This window comes from Marmota marmota, unplaced genomic scaffold (assembly GCF_001458135.2).
Source record: "Marmota marmota marmota unplaced genomic scaffold, marMar, whole genome shotgun sequence".
Lineage (NCBI taxonomy): Eukaryota > Metazoa > Chordata > Mammalia > Rodentia > Sciuridae > Marmota > Marmota marmota.
Window position 1 is genome coordinate 12,106,433 of NW_026000108.1, and position 16,715 is coordinate 12,123,147.

The window sequence follows — 16,715 nt, forward strand, 5'->3', positions numbered from 1 at the left end:
CCCCAGCCCCCCCAAATTTTTTGAGCACCTAAAATATGCCAAGCCTTCTTCAAGGGCTGGGTGGAAACAAAAGTGAAGACATAGCTCTTACCTTTTGAGAGGCAAACATTAAATAAATAGTTACTGTGCTACCGACAGGCAGAGTGAGCAGGTTGCACAGTGAGAGAGGACCTCATTGACCAAGTTAAGAACTTGGACCCTACCCTGTATGTGATGGAGCTCTTAGAGGATTCTAGGCAACTACTACCCGCACCTGGAGGCTCCTCTGATACTGGAGTTCCCTACTTTCTCTGCTAAGGCCAGCTTGGACATCTGCCTGTGACCTGTTTGGGATGCACCTGGTTCTAGGTCTGTATGCCCTGGCTTTCTCTATGACACACAACCAAGTTCCTCTATTGTCCATTCTCCAGGTCTCTGTGGTCATGGCCAGTGCCCCTGAGTACACAGTTTTAACTCCTGGTCTTATCTGCTTGACCAGTCGAGGTGTGCTACATTAATTCATTTATTCATTCCTTCAAGAATTATTTATTTAGCACATACTGTATTTCCAATAGCAGGTGATTACTTGAACACTTGATAGTTATCATCGATCCCATGGTTGGAAAACTATATTTCTACAAAAATGGGTAAAATACAGTCCTTGCCCTTAAGATGCTTATGCTTATCATCTGCATTAGCCTTCTTGGGTTGCCAGAACAAAATATTATAGACGGGGTGGCTCCACAACAAAATTCATTTTCTCATAGTTGTAGAGGTTAGAAGTCCCTGAGGTGCCAGCAGGGTTTGTCTATGGCGAGGCCTCGGCTTAGATGATTGCCTTCTCACCACGTCTGCATACGGCCCTTTCTCTGTGTCTGCACTCCTGGCTCTTTTCCTCCACCTCCAAGGACACCAGTGCTATTCGATTAGGGCCCTATCCTTATGGCCTCATTTAAACTTAATTACCCTTTAAAAGGCTCTATCTGCAAATACAATCACATTGGATTTGATATGAAGCCCTAATCAAATATGAATTTGGGGGTGGGGAGAACACAATTCAGTCCCTAGCACCATTTAATTGGAAAAGGCAAACAGAGAGAGATAACTGACATATGATGGAAAAATACAGTAAAGATACTGTCATTTCTGTGGCGCAGCATCTAAGCTGCCCAGATGGCTATGAAAAGTAGAGAGAACATTATTCAGGTGGACTAGATAGAGTCAGGAAATCCAGGCAGAGAGAACAGTTTCTGTAAAGCAGTGACATGAAACAGCATTGTCTGTCAGGTGGATGGCAAGGCTTCAAGATGCAGAGAGAGTGGCGTAGGACGCAATGGAGGAGAGCCTCGAAAGCCAGGCTGTGTCCTCCTAGACCCCCATCTCTCTCCTGGCACCTGTGTCACAGACTAATTACCCATGCTACCCCTGTTGCGCCTTCCCTCCTCACTCCAGCTGTGACACTACTGTCCTGGGTCTCAGTCCCAGACAATTTAGAAGAATAACCTTTTGTATATTGTATAGCACTTTACAGTTTACAAGATTTTACCACATCATTTGACCCATACAACTGCCCAACGGACGAGAACATGTATCATAATATCTATTTATATGATGAAACTAAGAGAATAGTAGGAATGATAATAATAATAATACTAATTGTCTCACCCATGCATGGAGGGCTGTTAGAGGTCGTGTAGGGCTAGATCCCAGACCATCTGCCCACCTACACTTGGATCTCTCGCATTCTCCTTTTTCACATTACCAGCATTTTCCTCTGCATGTCATAGTTTTCTAGTGATGCATCTATGCTTTGACAGAGCTTTCTGGAAATAATGTGTTAACCAATGGAAGAAATCTCTCAGAGTGGGAGTGTTGGGGCTGGCAAGATTTTTTTTTTTTTTTTGGCCTGGCAGACCTGTCAAAAGCCCATCAAATCACACATCTGCCTCACAAAAGGCCAACCCAGAGCAAAGTCCATGGGTATACTTTGCCAAGAGTGAATTAAAGAACTTCCAAGTCAGGAAATGCTACGCTAGGCTTTTCTGTGGTTCTAACTTGATGGCCCAAAGTAGTCCAGATAATAATTTACCTACATCCTAGTCTATGACCCAGAATCCTCTACTGGATGTTGTCAACGTTACCCAGGCAACAACAAATCCCACCACTGTGGTAATTTTTAGTTTCAGTCACAAACTTCATGTTGACTTGGCTGAAAGTCTGATACAGGGAAACTTTCAGTCACTGGAATGCAAAAAGAATAAGTTCCTGATTTTGAATAAATCAGAGAATTTAATCCTTTAAAAACGTGTCTGCTGCCATTTTGAATGGAAATGTCTATAAAATTCCTCTCTCCTATATAAACCTTCCTCATACAATCCACTGGGCAGAATTTAATTGTAGCTTTTTCCTGATGACTCAGGCATCAGAGTGGCCTTTCCAAACCACAGTTTAATTTCTAAAGAATGTACGAACTCTTCTAGTTTGGGAAAGTTCATTGCCCATACCAGTCTGCCTTTCCAATCTCACATGTTCTCAGTTTCTCCACATACCCTCTATTCCAGGGTCATGAACTTAATCATGATTTTGGGAGCATTCACAGAACACATCGTATTCTTTTATAGCTCTGAATATTTATACACAGGGCAGTATTTTATTCTTTACTCTGCTAAGAGAATTTTCTTCAAACTTGACTATGGGGTTAGACAACCACCTCCTACACAAAGCCTACCCCAAATCTTCCAGAAGCTCCTCCCTATCATGATCACAGAGTGTTTTATCCATTTATCTTTATTATAAGCATTTATGTGACTGACTCCCTTTCTCCATCTCAGTACCCTAATGTCTAGTGAGCTCAGCATTGGCCTAATATGGGGACAAAGACATTGTTAAGATCATTACCAAATAAGCAACTACTGAACAATTATTCAGAAATACCACTGACTTGGTGTTTACTACAAGTCAGACACAGTCACAGGACCCCTCTGCATGCTCCTTTCTTCCCATAACAACCCCATAAGTTCAGAGCTCAAAGACAAAGTTATTCTTCCAGCTTCCCATATCTAGGCTTCTCCTCTACACCCACGGTGCTGCTCATCTGAACAAATCGAGGTGCTAAGCTGAAGGCGGCATAGTTGGTGAGGAGCTCAAGAGCGGTTTGTGTGTTGATGCCATGAAGCAGTTGAATGACCTCAGTCAGAGTGGACTTGAGGAGGCCAGGAGCAATGGTTTGAATGTGTAGGAGGGTTTCGGCAGGAACCAGAGGTGAGAAAGGTAATATGTAGGGTCAAAGGAGGGCGTCATGGCTGGAAAAGCCATACACATATACAATCTAGAGTTCAGAGTAGGAGCCACATACCCAAATGTTTACAGCACTGGGGAAACAATGGAAATCAAAGCAAGCCACGTCACCCCCATTCAAAAATATTCATTTTCATTCCTACTGAATCATACTCCTGGATCTAACTTTCACCTCACACCTTTGATAACCATCTATGTACAAGAAGCACTGTACATTCACCTTCCCTCCACTGCAGGAAGGAAAGTACTACAGACAGCTGGGAAATGGCAGCTGGCTCTGGCCCCCAGTGCTGACTGGCTAGATTTCAGGAGAGGGGAGGAGTCTGGAAAATTGTTTCAAAATGAATAATTTTGTTTACCACTTTATTAGAGCATTAGAGTTATACAAAATAGTGAGGTTCATTTTGCAAGATTATGTGATTTTTCAATGGAAAGTTACAGTACTATGTGAGATCTTCTAATTCTTAAAAGTCAGCAGTATGCAAAAATGTTTAAAATGCTATGTGGGGCCCAGCTTAATCTTCAACTTAATTTAGCCTCTGCATCAATAGGAGAGCTTGTTAAAATGCAGAGTCTAGGACCCCACTGCAAGAGATTCTGTTTCAGTAGGTCTTAGGCATTTTTTGCAAGCTTCTAGGTAAACTGATGGCTGCCAGCCCACTGGGAATTGCACCAGGCCAGACTCAAATAGTACCAGCTCCAGTGTTCAAGCAGCTTATCTGGCACCTCTGTTCTAGAGGTTTAGAGAAGGCAATTGGGAGCAACAGACAGAAGAGCAAACCCTGGTCCCAGGACAGAAGTTGTCTTATCCATACTTTGGTGCTTCTCTTAGGGAATGTGCTTCAAAATAAGAGAGGAGTAAGATACCTGACCCCCAAACAGTTTTTGCATCTTAGCTCAGACTGGAGAGAATTCAAGAAGTCAAAATTTACTCCTATAATTTGTTGGAAATCAGACAGCATCAAAAAAAATTAAGAAATGAGATGGAAGAGGAGAGAACTGAGGACTTAATTTGGCTCAGAAAGTCAAGACCAAGTGGTGCCTGACCATCTCCAGCACACGAGAGGAGTAGGGGGAGATTGTGACCAGCTGTCTCTGCTCTCACTGAGGCTCTGCTAGTACAACCTGAGTTTCCAGGACAGCAGGAGGGGTTGAAGTAGAAAAAGAACTCCAGGACCCGACAGCTGTGAAAGATAGCCATTGATTGTCATGGGGATCCCAATCTTTCTGAACTTTAAAATTAGGTAAATGATAGATGCTAAGCTCATTAAGAGACCCGTTGCTCTCAGTGTTTCTTCAAGTGCAGGACTCAGGATACTACTGGTGAAGAATGTTCAGACATAAAATTAAACTACTTGAATCACAAAAGGGTTGGGGATTTCCTTTCACTCCAATCCTCTTTCACCTCACCTCGGGTGTGTCAAGGAGAAAGTCTCTCCGAGGTGCTAACTTGCCCACATCTGGAATACCTACTAACCCTCTTTTAACAGAAACCAAGGAGACCTTAGATGCATAGTGTTACACAGACAGACGGCAGGTATGAGGATCGACAGTCATCATGTTTTGTTTTGTTTTTTTATGGTTTTTGTTTTTAAGGTTTCTTCTATGGGAAGAACTGCTGGTTTTACAGAGCCACAGAAATTTTCCTTTAAAAAAGGCAAATTCCGGAAGGCAAAAATCCTCAGAATTGTAGAGGAAGATGAGACACAGGATACTGACAGTTGAGGTCCGTGAGAATAGTTGTGCAGATGGTATATGGAAGGATAACATTTTGGGAACAGTGATCCTATAAGCTGAAGTGCAGGAAGTTCAAAGACATCGTCGGTTTCCTGCAGAATTTACAGGTGCAGATAGAAGTAGGGATGAGCTTGCTTAGGGAAAAGAAAGGGGAGCTCTGTGGTTACGTCACCCCAATGTCTGTTGCATCCTCCTATCTTCACACATTGCCTGATCCACTCCCGACTGTGACATGTGTGGTCCTGATTAGACTGGGTGTGCACCACGGCTTTCTCTCTCTGTGATTTTTACCAGTGTGAGCTTTTTTTTTTTTTCCTGCATCAATAAAGTGAGACCCTAAATCAGAACCCTAATATTTCTTGGATAGAAAGGGAAGTACTACCCACACACATACCTCAGTAAGCTCTAAAAGATCTCAAAAATGTAAAGTACAAAAGATAGAAAATCATAATCTATTGCTATTTCTCAAAAGACCCTGATATTAATGCTTTAGTGGCTGAGAAGTACTATCTATTTTCTCATTGACCTTATCCAATTTTGAACAAAAAGGAAAAATGTAAACAATAGCTTGCAAACATTTTTTTTCTTGAATTTACTTTCATGCATTAACTTGTGCAGCAGTGGTCTAAAGTACATAACATTTTTATTATAGGTTTATTTCTTTCAAGCATATCGAGGTGTTCCTCATTAAGAAGTCAAGAATGCTTCATAATGAGAACTCTCAAACACCAGCTTCTGTAGAGATGACCTTTGATTATGTTGTTTGGAGGCAAATAGGTATATCTAAGGACATAACAGCAAATCATGTGGTATAGGTGATGTACATTCTCTTGAAATTGCTTCATACCATTTCATTGTTTACTAATCTATCTTTCAGATATCACTAAAGATCAGTTTCAACCCAGGGCATGTCCACATAACCACAGATTCCTAAGAAATTTGGCCAAATTAACAAATATTTTTCTACCCAAATACACAAGTGATGTTTGGTCAATGTAAATGCAGTATTTTTTAAAATCGAGATCATTAACAGACCTTCAAGCTCAGCTCAATAAAAAAAAATGCATTTGTAATCAGCCTGCCTGAGTTATTACAGAAATGCATGATTTCTAACCTCTAGTAATGCAAACCTGTAACATCCATCCTATTGCACAAATAGATCACACAGAAAGGTAAAGGTTGCTTCTAGAAATGATGGTTGTATAAAGGTGTTCAGTTCCCTGGTAAATTAAAGATTGCTGCTTCACTCCTGCTTTCCACACTGAACAGAACACTGCAGGAGCCTATTAATAGCATCGTTAGTTTCAAGGAGGCAACTTACATGGAATTTGGATCTTAATGTACAGAAATAGATCCTCATCTACTCCCCCAGCAATGCCACGGTCTTAATGGAATAATCTTTTCAAAATGAAAACTCTCCCCTAATGAAAGTCCCCCTTTTCACTGAAATAACAAAGTCAAGGCTCTTCATTTACATGAATGATCTCACAGTCTCACCCGAAAGGTGTATTTAAGCCTGGGGATTATTTGTTGGAAATTTTAATGTTAAACTACATGCAGAATGCATTTAACTGTAGATAATACAAACCAATAGATATTTTTAAAAAATATTTTCCTGAAAATGGAACTCATACATATTTATTTCAAGGGGTCAACCGTGTAAGTTTTCTGTTGCTTATGCAAGTTTAATACCATCACATAAACTAGCTGAAGTTAAGAAGACTCAGTATGTTTAAACCTGTAGGATATTAGGATTGGTAGCTGAATTTTGGAAGAGCAGACTTTGTTTTCATGTTCCAGAAACCAATTTTGTGGTAAACTAGGCTGCCCATGGGAACAGTGTGTCCATGTGTGCATGTGGTGGCAACTGTCATCACGTTTCTAAAGAGCACCTTAGGAAAGAAAAATGGAATTTATTCCTTGTGGGGAAGAATTAGAATGTGAATCATGGCCCCTGGAATCATGAAATATGCAAGTCCCATGACCAAATGTGACAACTGTGATCCAAGAAACAAGGTAATGAGGCTCGGTGGTCATAAAGATGAGAAGGGACTCCCTTCCCTACATCCACACCTTTGTGATCAGACTCTAGGTTTCCCACCAAGAGGAGGATCTATTTCCTCAACCTTTGAATCAGTGCTGACCTTGTGGCTTGTGCCCAGAGTCTTAGATTAACACCATGCTGGTTCCAAGCCTAAACCTTGGGAGGCTTTGTGCATTCTCCCTTCTGCTCCTGGAACCCTGCTGTCATGACATAAGCAAGCTCAAACCAGCCTGCTTAAGGACAAGGGACTTCTGTGTCACAGAGGGACAACTGTGCCATTCTACCTGAGGCCATTCTAGAGCAGCCAGACCCCATGCTTGAGCGAGGCCAAGATCAGCCTATTCTGGCCCAGTTCAGCAGAACCACCCTGTCCATTGACTCATGAACAATAATTAATGGTTACTATGTTAATTCAATAAGACGGGGATGATTGTTTATGCAGCAAAATCTGTTACATCCCATGATGAATTCAAAGCTATAAAAAGGGTCAGTGTTTGAGAGTCATATCAGGCTGATAGATGGAGTCAGGGCATTGGGCTTCAGAAGAAAAAGGGCTAAATCTGAGAGGCCAAAAGGTGGCCTGAGGAAATGAGGTGGTTTCCTCCAAAAGGTGATGGGGATTGTGCCAGGCCAGTGAGATAGGGCAGCAGCTGGCACTGCAGAGACTGCTCAGTGTAGGCCAGCAGAATTTAGGACAGAACCTGCTAGAGCTCACAGCAGAACAGTGAGATGGAGGCGCAGAGGGGAGGAAGGAGGGGAAACGGGCTCTTCCTGCTTTGGAGCTGAAGTGGGATGGATGTCCTATACAAGCCACCAAGTCCCAGTGTCCTCAGGAGGGGCAATGAGAGTAATTCCCCAAAGATGCCCACTGGTGTCCTTGTCAACCAGGTGGATGTGACTAAAGAATGTCTGTGAGGTGAACAGAGAGCCCACATCCTGGGAGCAGATCTTTACCCCTCACACATCAGATGGAGCACTAATCTCTAGGGTATATAAAGAACTCAAAAAGCTAAGCACCAACAAAACAAATAACCCAATCAATAAATGGGCCAAGGACCTGAACAGACACTTCTCAGAAAAGGATATACAATCAATCAACAAATATATGAAAAAAAGTGTTCATCATTGCTAGCAATTAGAGAAATGCAAATCAAAACCACTCTAAGATTTCATCTCACTCCAGCCAGAATGGCAGCTATTATGAAGACAAACAACAATAAGCGTTGGCAAGGATGTGGGGGAAAAGGTACACTCATACATTGCTGGTGGGACTGCAAACTGGTGCAGCCAATATGGAAAGCAGTATGGAGATTTTTTTGGAAAAGTGGGAATGGAACCACCATTTGACTCAGCTGTCCCTCTCCTTGGTCTCTACCCAAAGGACTTAAAAACAGCATACTACAGAGACACAGCCACATCAATGTTTATAGCAGAGCAATTCCCAATAGCTAAACTGTGGAACTAACCTAGATGCCCTTCAATAGATGAATGGATAAAATAAAATGTGGCATATATACACAATGGAATATTACTCAGCAATAAAAGAGAATAAAATCATAGCATTTGCAGATAAATGGGTGAAGTTAGAGAAGATAATGCTAATTGAAGTTAGTCAATCCCAAATAACCAAATGTCAAATGTTTTCTTCCATATAAGGAGGCTGATTCATAGTGGGATAGGGAGAGGGAGCATGGGAAGAATAGACGAACTCTAGATAGGGCAGAGGGGTGGGGAGGGAAGGGGGGGCATGGGGTTAGAAATGATGGTGGAGTGTGATGATCATTATTTTCCAAAGTACATGTATGAAGACACAAATTGGTGTGAATATACTTTGTATACAACCAGAGATATGAAAAATTGTGCTCTATGTGTGTAATAAGAATAGTGATGCATTCCCCTGTCATATATAAATTTAAAAAAGAATGTCTCAAAGTCGTTTGAATGAATAAAAATTAATTTACACCTCAAATATTGCAGAACTGCTCATATATTGCTACATCAAATAAAAGATCCCCGGGAGTCTCCTTTAAAGCTGATGGTCTTTTCTGAGTCTATTTTGAGTAATATTAATATTATTACTCTTTCTTTTGTTAGAAGTTATCTATTATAAATTTGTTAATCTTGTTTAAAAACCATGCAATACGTATTTTCAGAAGAGATCAGGTCTAGGGTGAACCTGAATGCCAGCACCCAAGACTTGGGGTGGTGCTGGTGCAGCTGGGGTGGGGTCTGGAGCCTTCCCCTACTCACCCACCCAACTCCTCCTCTTTACCCACCCAGTGCACACAGGGTCTTTAGAACAGATTCACTTCTCTGTACCACCACATCCCTCGGGTCTTGTTCAAAACACCTGGAATTTCACTTCTTCCAGATTTGTTCATATTTTTTCTTTCTTTTTTTCCCCCTTACATTAGGCTTCTTATGTTCTTGGAATCCTTCCCATTTAATTCAGCCTCATTAATAATAATTATTTAGGCCTAATGGTGAGTTCAGCAGTTTCCTTTGCTCATCAGTACGCCTTATTTTCAACCTCTCCTTCTGGGGGACTAATGTGTCAATTGAGATGCTTTCAGGCACAGGAACAGGACACAGGACACACACACACACACACCCAGCAGGGGCCTGCAGGAGGGACATTTGTCATTTCACAACTAGAAGCCTGACATTGGCCCTTCCAGGGTTGGCTGATTTAGCAGCCTCGCTGGGTGGTCAAGGTACCAGGTGTTCTCCATCTTTCTGTTCTGCCAGACTCAGCATGCCAGTGAGTCGCCTTGTGGCTTTAAAATGGCAATAACGGTTCCTGGTGTCACTTTCAGATAAGTAGCATCTGGGACAGGCAAGGATGTCTCCTCCCACAGGGCTCAAGGAAAACTCTTCCAGAAACACCCAGCTCAGTTCCCCCTCCCATCACCAGCAAGAAAAATGAGCTCACTGAGGTTGGCTTAGCCAGACCATGACCCAGCCCTGCAGCTGAGGAGGGGCTGCCTGCCTGCCTCCTGCACACGTCTCTCTGGAACTTAGAGGACCTTCTGAATTCTATTGGCAAGAAAGAAAGGTGGTTCAATTAATGATATAATGATGTTTGTCACAATTCAATGTAAAATATTTAAATTTGTTTCATTTTTTTCTCAAAGAAATTCATATAGATACATAGTTGCGAACTTACTAGAGACTAGGGTTTTGATTTGTTTTGTTTTGTTTTGTTTTTTTATAAAAGCCTTAATCCTCAAATCTGAATGACACTTTGAATTGTATGTCAGTCTAAGTTACAAATACTTGGTCACAATATACTTTCGATTACGGATCCAAATTAGCCAGAATCTTTACATTGAGCTTTGAATGAGTTTTATCAAATTATACTGTTAGATTGGGTGCGTGTACAAATATGTAAAAATGAATCCCACTATCGTGGGTAATTATAATGTACCCATAAAAAGAAAGTTGACATGAAAGCAAAACGAAGTATGGAATAAAACGTAAGTAGCATAAAAGATGAGGAAGCAGGAAGGAGAATTGCAACTGTGTCGGAGACTGAGGGCTAGTATCTCCATACATGGATAACTGTTAAAAATAGAGGAGAACAATGTGATGCAAGGTGGGGTGCCTAATTACTGTACACCACTAAGAGGATCCAAGGCTACCAAGAGAAATAAATAGCCCCTCCTACCCTGGGACAGAAATGAGATAGACAAGCCTGAGGGGAATGTGGGTGCCCTACCAGTCAAATATGGGAAAATGAGGACACACATAAGAGCATTAAATGAGATGGACCTCAGTCCACAAAGATACTTCAAAATGAAACAAAAATGAGTGAACAACATTTTGGTTGGTCTTTGGACATGGTTAGGGTATAGACATTTCATTGAAAAATTAAGAATTAAAAAAGAATATAGCATTAACTTCTACTTTTTTGCTACAAACGCTACCTCAGGGTAACCCAGAATTAGATGAGAGAAGACCTCTCTTTATAGAAATACTTCAGCCAGTAAGTGAACGAGAATGACCCACCTGGAGCTGTAGCATTTAACAGCCCAGAGGATCTTGACACGACATCTTGACACTGTCCATCAATGGCGGCCTCCCAGCACAAAACCAGGGCCCAACCTTAGTGCCTCCTGATAAGAAAGACACAGTGCCATCCCCAGAGCAATCTTGCCCAAAACTCCTACCTTGATCAAGCTTCTTTAAAAAATAACAGATCATATTTTATGCTTGTATAATTGTGTTAAAATGAACCTCCATAGTATGTATATCTATAATGAACTAATAAAAAAACACACAGGAATAACAGAGGAATGAGCTAAAAAATACACAAAATTCAGCAAACATAAAAAGAAAATCAAACCACCAATTTGCAGGAAACACAGCAGACAGGGAATTGAGGCAAATGACCTCAAGGTCAATGCTGGGTATAGTCAGCAAGATATGGATAGCAGGAAACTTCCAGGAGAAACATCCCTGTTTCTTCTGCAAATAAACTGCTTTTATATAGAGAAGGAGAAGGAGAGAGAGAGAGAGAGAGAGAGAGAGAGAGAGAGAGAGAGAGAGAGAGAGAGAGATTTTGACTGGTGGATAAAACTTAGAGACATCAAGAAAATGTCAGGAGCAAACCTTCAATCCCAGTGACTCAGGAGGCCGACACAGGAGAATAGCAAATTAGAGGCCAGCCCCAGCAATTTAGCAAGGTCCTAAGCACACAAAATTGTGGATTATAATTACAGAGGCCCACACAAAAGAGGTTAGGCCCTTCTGGGGTGTGTAAGAAGTTTGTGCACTTTGGGGTGCAGGGGCTTTGGCCACCTGGCAGCTGGACCTTACCTGGGACATGATCCTGCTCTTGTCTCTGATTCTAAGGCACAAGTTAGGGAAAGTGAGGTGCCTCAAGCTTTTATCAGGAATGGCTTCTCTTGGAGTCATGGCTTCTCTTGGAGTCATGCCTAGGGCAAGTCCTGGAGCCAACCACTCTGAGGGCACTGGGGTCCCAGCTGTCAGACAGCCTTCTAATTGGTAAGCCCACCCTGACTCCCGGGCCTCCCCAGCTCCCCAGCCATCCCCAGTGCTTTTCCAGGGTTCTCTGGGGAAATGTTCCCCGTTAGCCTGCATCTTACTGCAGATTCTCCTGCTTCCTCATGGATTTGATCGTCTCCTCACATGTCCCACGGCCCTGAATCAAGGCCCTTGATTCCCCATGAAGCTCTGGAACCTCATCTTCGTGTTCCTCCTATTGTTACAATAAGATGAGGAGACGGTTGCAAGTGCCAGGTGAGCTTGAATAACTGTCCTCGAGTAACTGAAGTGTCAAACATTAAATTTACAGTTGCTTTAGATAATGCTATATGTGTAAATAAGTAAATATAATAGTAACTCATGCTAGCCCCTTGCCCCCAGCCCTCCCGTTTTTTTTCTCTATGTCCCCAAATGTATTCATTGTTCAAAATCTGAACGGGCAGTTGATCTTTCAGCTCCTCACCTTTCAACCTTAGGTTTCCTATTTCTTCACTATTGGTAACATCTGTGTTCTACCTGTGCTCATTTCTCTCCATCATGACACCCACTGGGTACTGTAGGGTTAAAATCAGGGAGTGTGATTCCTCCAACTTTTTTCTTTTTCATAATTATTTTGGCTATCATAGGTCATTTGTCTTTTTACATACATTTTAAGATTAATTTACATATGTATAAGGAAACCCCTGCTTGGATTTTGATTGGAATTAAATTAAATCTATACCACTTTGGGGTGAACAGACATCTTTGCTAAGTTGAATCTTCCAATTCGTATGTCTATCCACTTTTTTAGATCTTATTTTAATGTCTTTCATTAGTTATTTACAGTGTTCAGCACATACATTCTTTAAATGTTTTATTAGATGTGCATCTAAGTATTTCATTTTATTTGGCACAGCTGTAAATGGCATTGTCTTTTAAAGTTTGGTTTCCACATGTCCATATTAATTCATAGAAATGAGATTGGCTTTATGTGTTGGTCTTGTATCTCATGATCTTGCTGGAATCACATGTTAATTCTAAGAGTATTTTTGTATATTCCCTAGGATATTCTATGTGCAAAATCATATTACCTACAAATAAGTATAGTCTTATTTCTTCCTTCCTAATTCTTCCTAGTCTGTATGGGTTTAATTCTCTTCCTTGCCTTATTGTTGTGGCTAGGATTTTCAGTTCTGTGCTGAATACCATTTAGTTGGTGTGGACATCCATGCCTGATCCCCAGATTAGAGACAAAGCCTTTAGCCTTCCACCACTAATAATAATGTTATCTGTTGGTTTTCTGTAAATCTTTGTTATCAGATTCAAGAGGTTCTGTCTTCACTGAGAGTTTTTATCTTGGATGGATGTTAGCATTTGTCAAATGGTTTTCTGCACTAATTCATATAATGATCTGTTTATTCTGCTACAGACTGTTAATATGGTGGGCTACTGCATTACTCAGAGTTCTCCAGAAAAAATAGAACCAATAGGGTTGGCTGTGTGTGTGTGTGTGTGTGTGTGTAAAGGAGGGAAAGAGAGAGACAAAGGAAAACTTATCGCTGACAAATCCCAAACCTGGAAAACCCGTTCCAGTCTGAAGGCTGGGTTAGTGTGCTGTAGAACCAGGAAAATCCTATTCTGCAGTTTGAAGGTCAGCAGGTAGGAAAAGCAGATGATCCAGATTGAAGACTGTCAGGAAGCAGAATTCTTTCTTATTCAGAGAGGGTCAGACTTGTCTTCTATTAGCCTTCAAATGTCTGGGTGAGGCTCACCCACATTATGAAGGGCATCTGCTCCACCCAGTCTGTTGGTTCATATGTCAATCTCATTCAGAGCACAACCTCACAAAAACACCAGAATAATCTTTCACCAAATACTTGGGCACCCCATGACCCAATCAAGTTAACACAAAAAATAATTGGCATATGAATTCCTCTACCTCTCCTTTTTATATGCTGCTAGTTTATGTATTATGTCTACTGACCCTAAATATTTCATCAAACAGTGTTATAATTTTTGCTTTAAACCAGCAGACATTTCAAGCAACAAGGGAAGAAAGATTGACTATTCCAATTGTTTTTATACTTCCTTTATTCCTGGGGTTCCAATCTCTCTGGTACCATTTTCCTTTTGTCTAAGGAAATCCTTATTAGCCATTCTTAGCAGATTCTGGGCATGAATTCTCTTAGCCTTCGACTTCAGGTATCTTTATTTCTTGCTGAAGGATATTTTAACTGAATATAAACTTTCTTTCTGTTACTTATTTATTTCAGCCATTTAAAAGTGCTGTAATTCCCTTCTGGACTCTATGGTTTCTACTGAGAAATCTGTTGTCTTTTGAGTAACTGTTTCTTTCTAACTAATGCATTCATCTTACTATGATGTTTCTGAGCATGGGTTTCTTTGGGCTCATCCTGCTGGGGAATTACTTGTGTTCTGTTCATGGATGTCTCTTGTCAACATTGGGAAGATCCCAGTCCTTGTTTCTTCCAGGATCTTAGCAGCAGGACACCCTCTCCAAGGCTCTGCTCTTGGGACCCTATGACTCTTGCACTGTATATACAAGACTCTGATCTTCTGCTCTTCTCTTGAGTGCATCCCGGCAACTTTTTTTAGTTTTTGTTAATGTACTTGACACTGGGAGGACTCCACGTTTTCTTCTGGACTGACACTTCTTGCTGAGACTCCCTGTCCCTCCACTCATCAGCAGGGTTTGCAGTCATTCTTGAAGCAGTTTCACCATAGCTTAACTCACGACTTTGTCAGATAATAAGCACGGCCACATCACTGTGACAGAGGAGGCTTTTGGTGGTTATTTTCCATGCAAGTTAAGGTTTTCCTGGTTCTTCAAATGTTGATGAATTTTGGACTGAGAAGACACCCAGGAGTGAAATATAGGAGAGAGAGAGAGAAAAAAAATATATATATATATATAATTGTATATCATATGATTATATAATATGATTTTATGAAGAAACCTATTCCTTTCAAAGTTAGTTTATATTCATTAGAGAAGAAATATATATATATATATATTTTTAAAAACCTAATAAAAAGAAGAAAATAAAATCATCTGTGACCTAACGACAGAGGTGATTATTTCCCTCCATTCATATATAACCTCTCCCTCAGAATGCATCTGGAGTTTAATTTCTACATCATTAATCACCCTTTCCCCCATCCTGATCCCTCTTCATTCAATTCTGTTGCTTTTATATCTTCTGCTTTTGCCTTTTGAATTTATTCTGTCATTTTATGTCTCAGCCTATTAGCTCTCTTATCAGTTTCTGCTCTCCATAGAGGCCGGATTCTCTTGACATTTTTGAGGTTTCCAAAAGAGCTTCCAATGTCTTCTTTTGTATCCAGCAATAAGTCATTTTCCAACAACTGTACTTCCCCTGAATTTTCAAATGCTGCAAGTTTACAGTAATTTCATAAGCCTCACGTTGCTTTCCCTGTATGGTTTTTTTCCCCCATTTGAATGAGAATGAATTTTACAGAATTGATAGTACTGCATTTTTCAATATAGAAAATACAGTTTATATGATATAAACTACAAACCAGTCTCAGCATCTAGTATATTTTCATATACATAGATACATGCTTTCAACTAACATAGTACCAAACTTAATAATTGGACAGTCAAGATTGACTGTTTCAGGATGGGTAGGATCAAGGCTCTACGTTCACTTTCTTCCTTTATCTCAGTACTTCCCACCTCTCTTGTACCCACTTTGTCTTCAGTAGTTTTGTTTGTGACCTTAGAAATTCTATACATTTCACTATGCAGAAAAGATCTGGGATTCTTTCCTCAGAATCATCAAGCCAAAGTCCCAGGTTACACTCATATTGGATCTATTTAAGCTCTGGACTACCAGGGATTGTTTGTCTTTCACCTAGTGGCAAGTGGGTTCTGCATCTCACCAAATCTACTTATCTCATGGGAAATATCCCAGGGGAGGACAGATTATTGTACATCAATCCCTACACACACACACATGCATACACACACACACACACACACACACACACACACATACACATACACACACACCCCGCCTTCTATGAGAAAGCCAATCCCTGGACTCTGGCACCCTGAATCATTGCTACACATGTTCCTCCACCCCAGCTTCACACTTGTAGAGCACAATTTCTAAGAATGTGATGGTAGCTATGATTGTACCCTTGGTTTCTTTTATGGATCATGGCTATGCCCTTAATTGTTTTCCTTAATCTAATGGGATCCATCTTATAGCTACCAGAAATGTCATCCCAGACTCTAACAGAAAGATACCTTTTAGAGTCCATTTCAATTTTGTTCTGAACTTTTTATAAATTGGAACAGGGACTAGCTATTTAAACCACAGATACTTAAATTTCTCAAAATGTTATTCTGTATCCAACTATCTTATTTATGTATCTAGTGAATCATTTCTTATTCCATAAGGAAGTTGAGAAACATTCATTAAAATAATTTAAAACTATCTCCCACGGATGTGAAACTCCTGAGCTGATAAATGTGTATTTTAAAAAAATAAAGACTATATGATACAGAAACATAAATACTGCAAGCCAAAAAGAATGACTAGATCAGTTACCCTTATTATTGTTGATGAGAACTGTCTTGTATCCAATTAAGTCCCAGCTTAGTCTGAGCTTCCCAGCAGCCAAA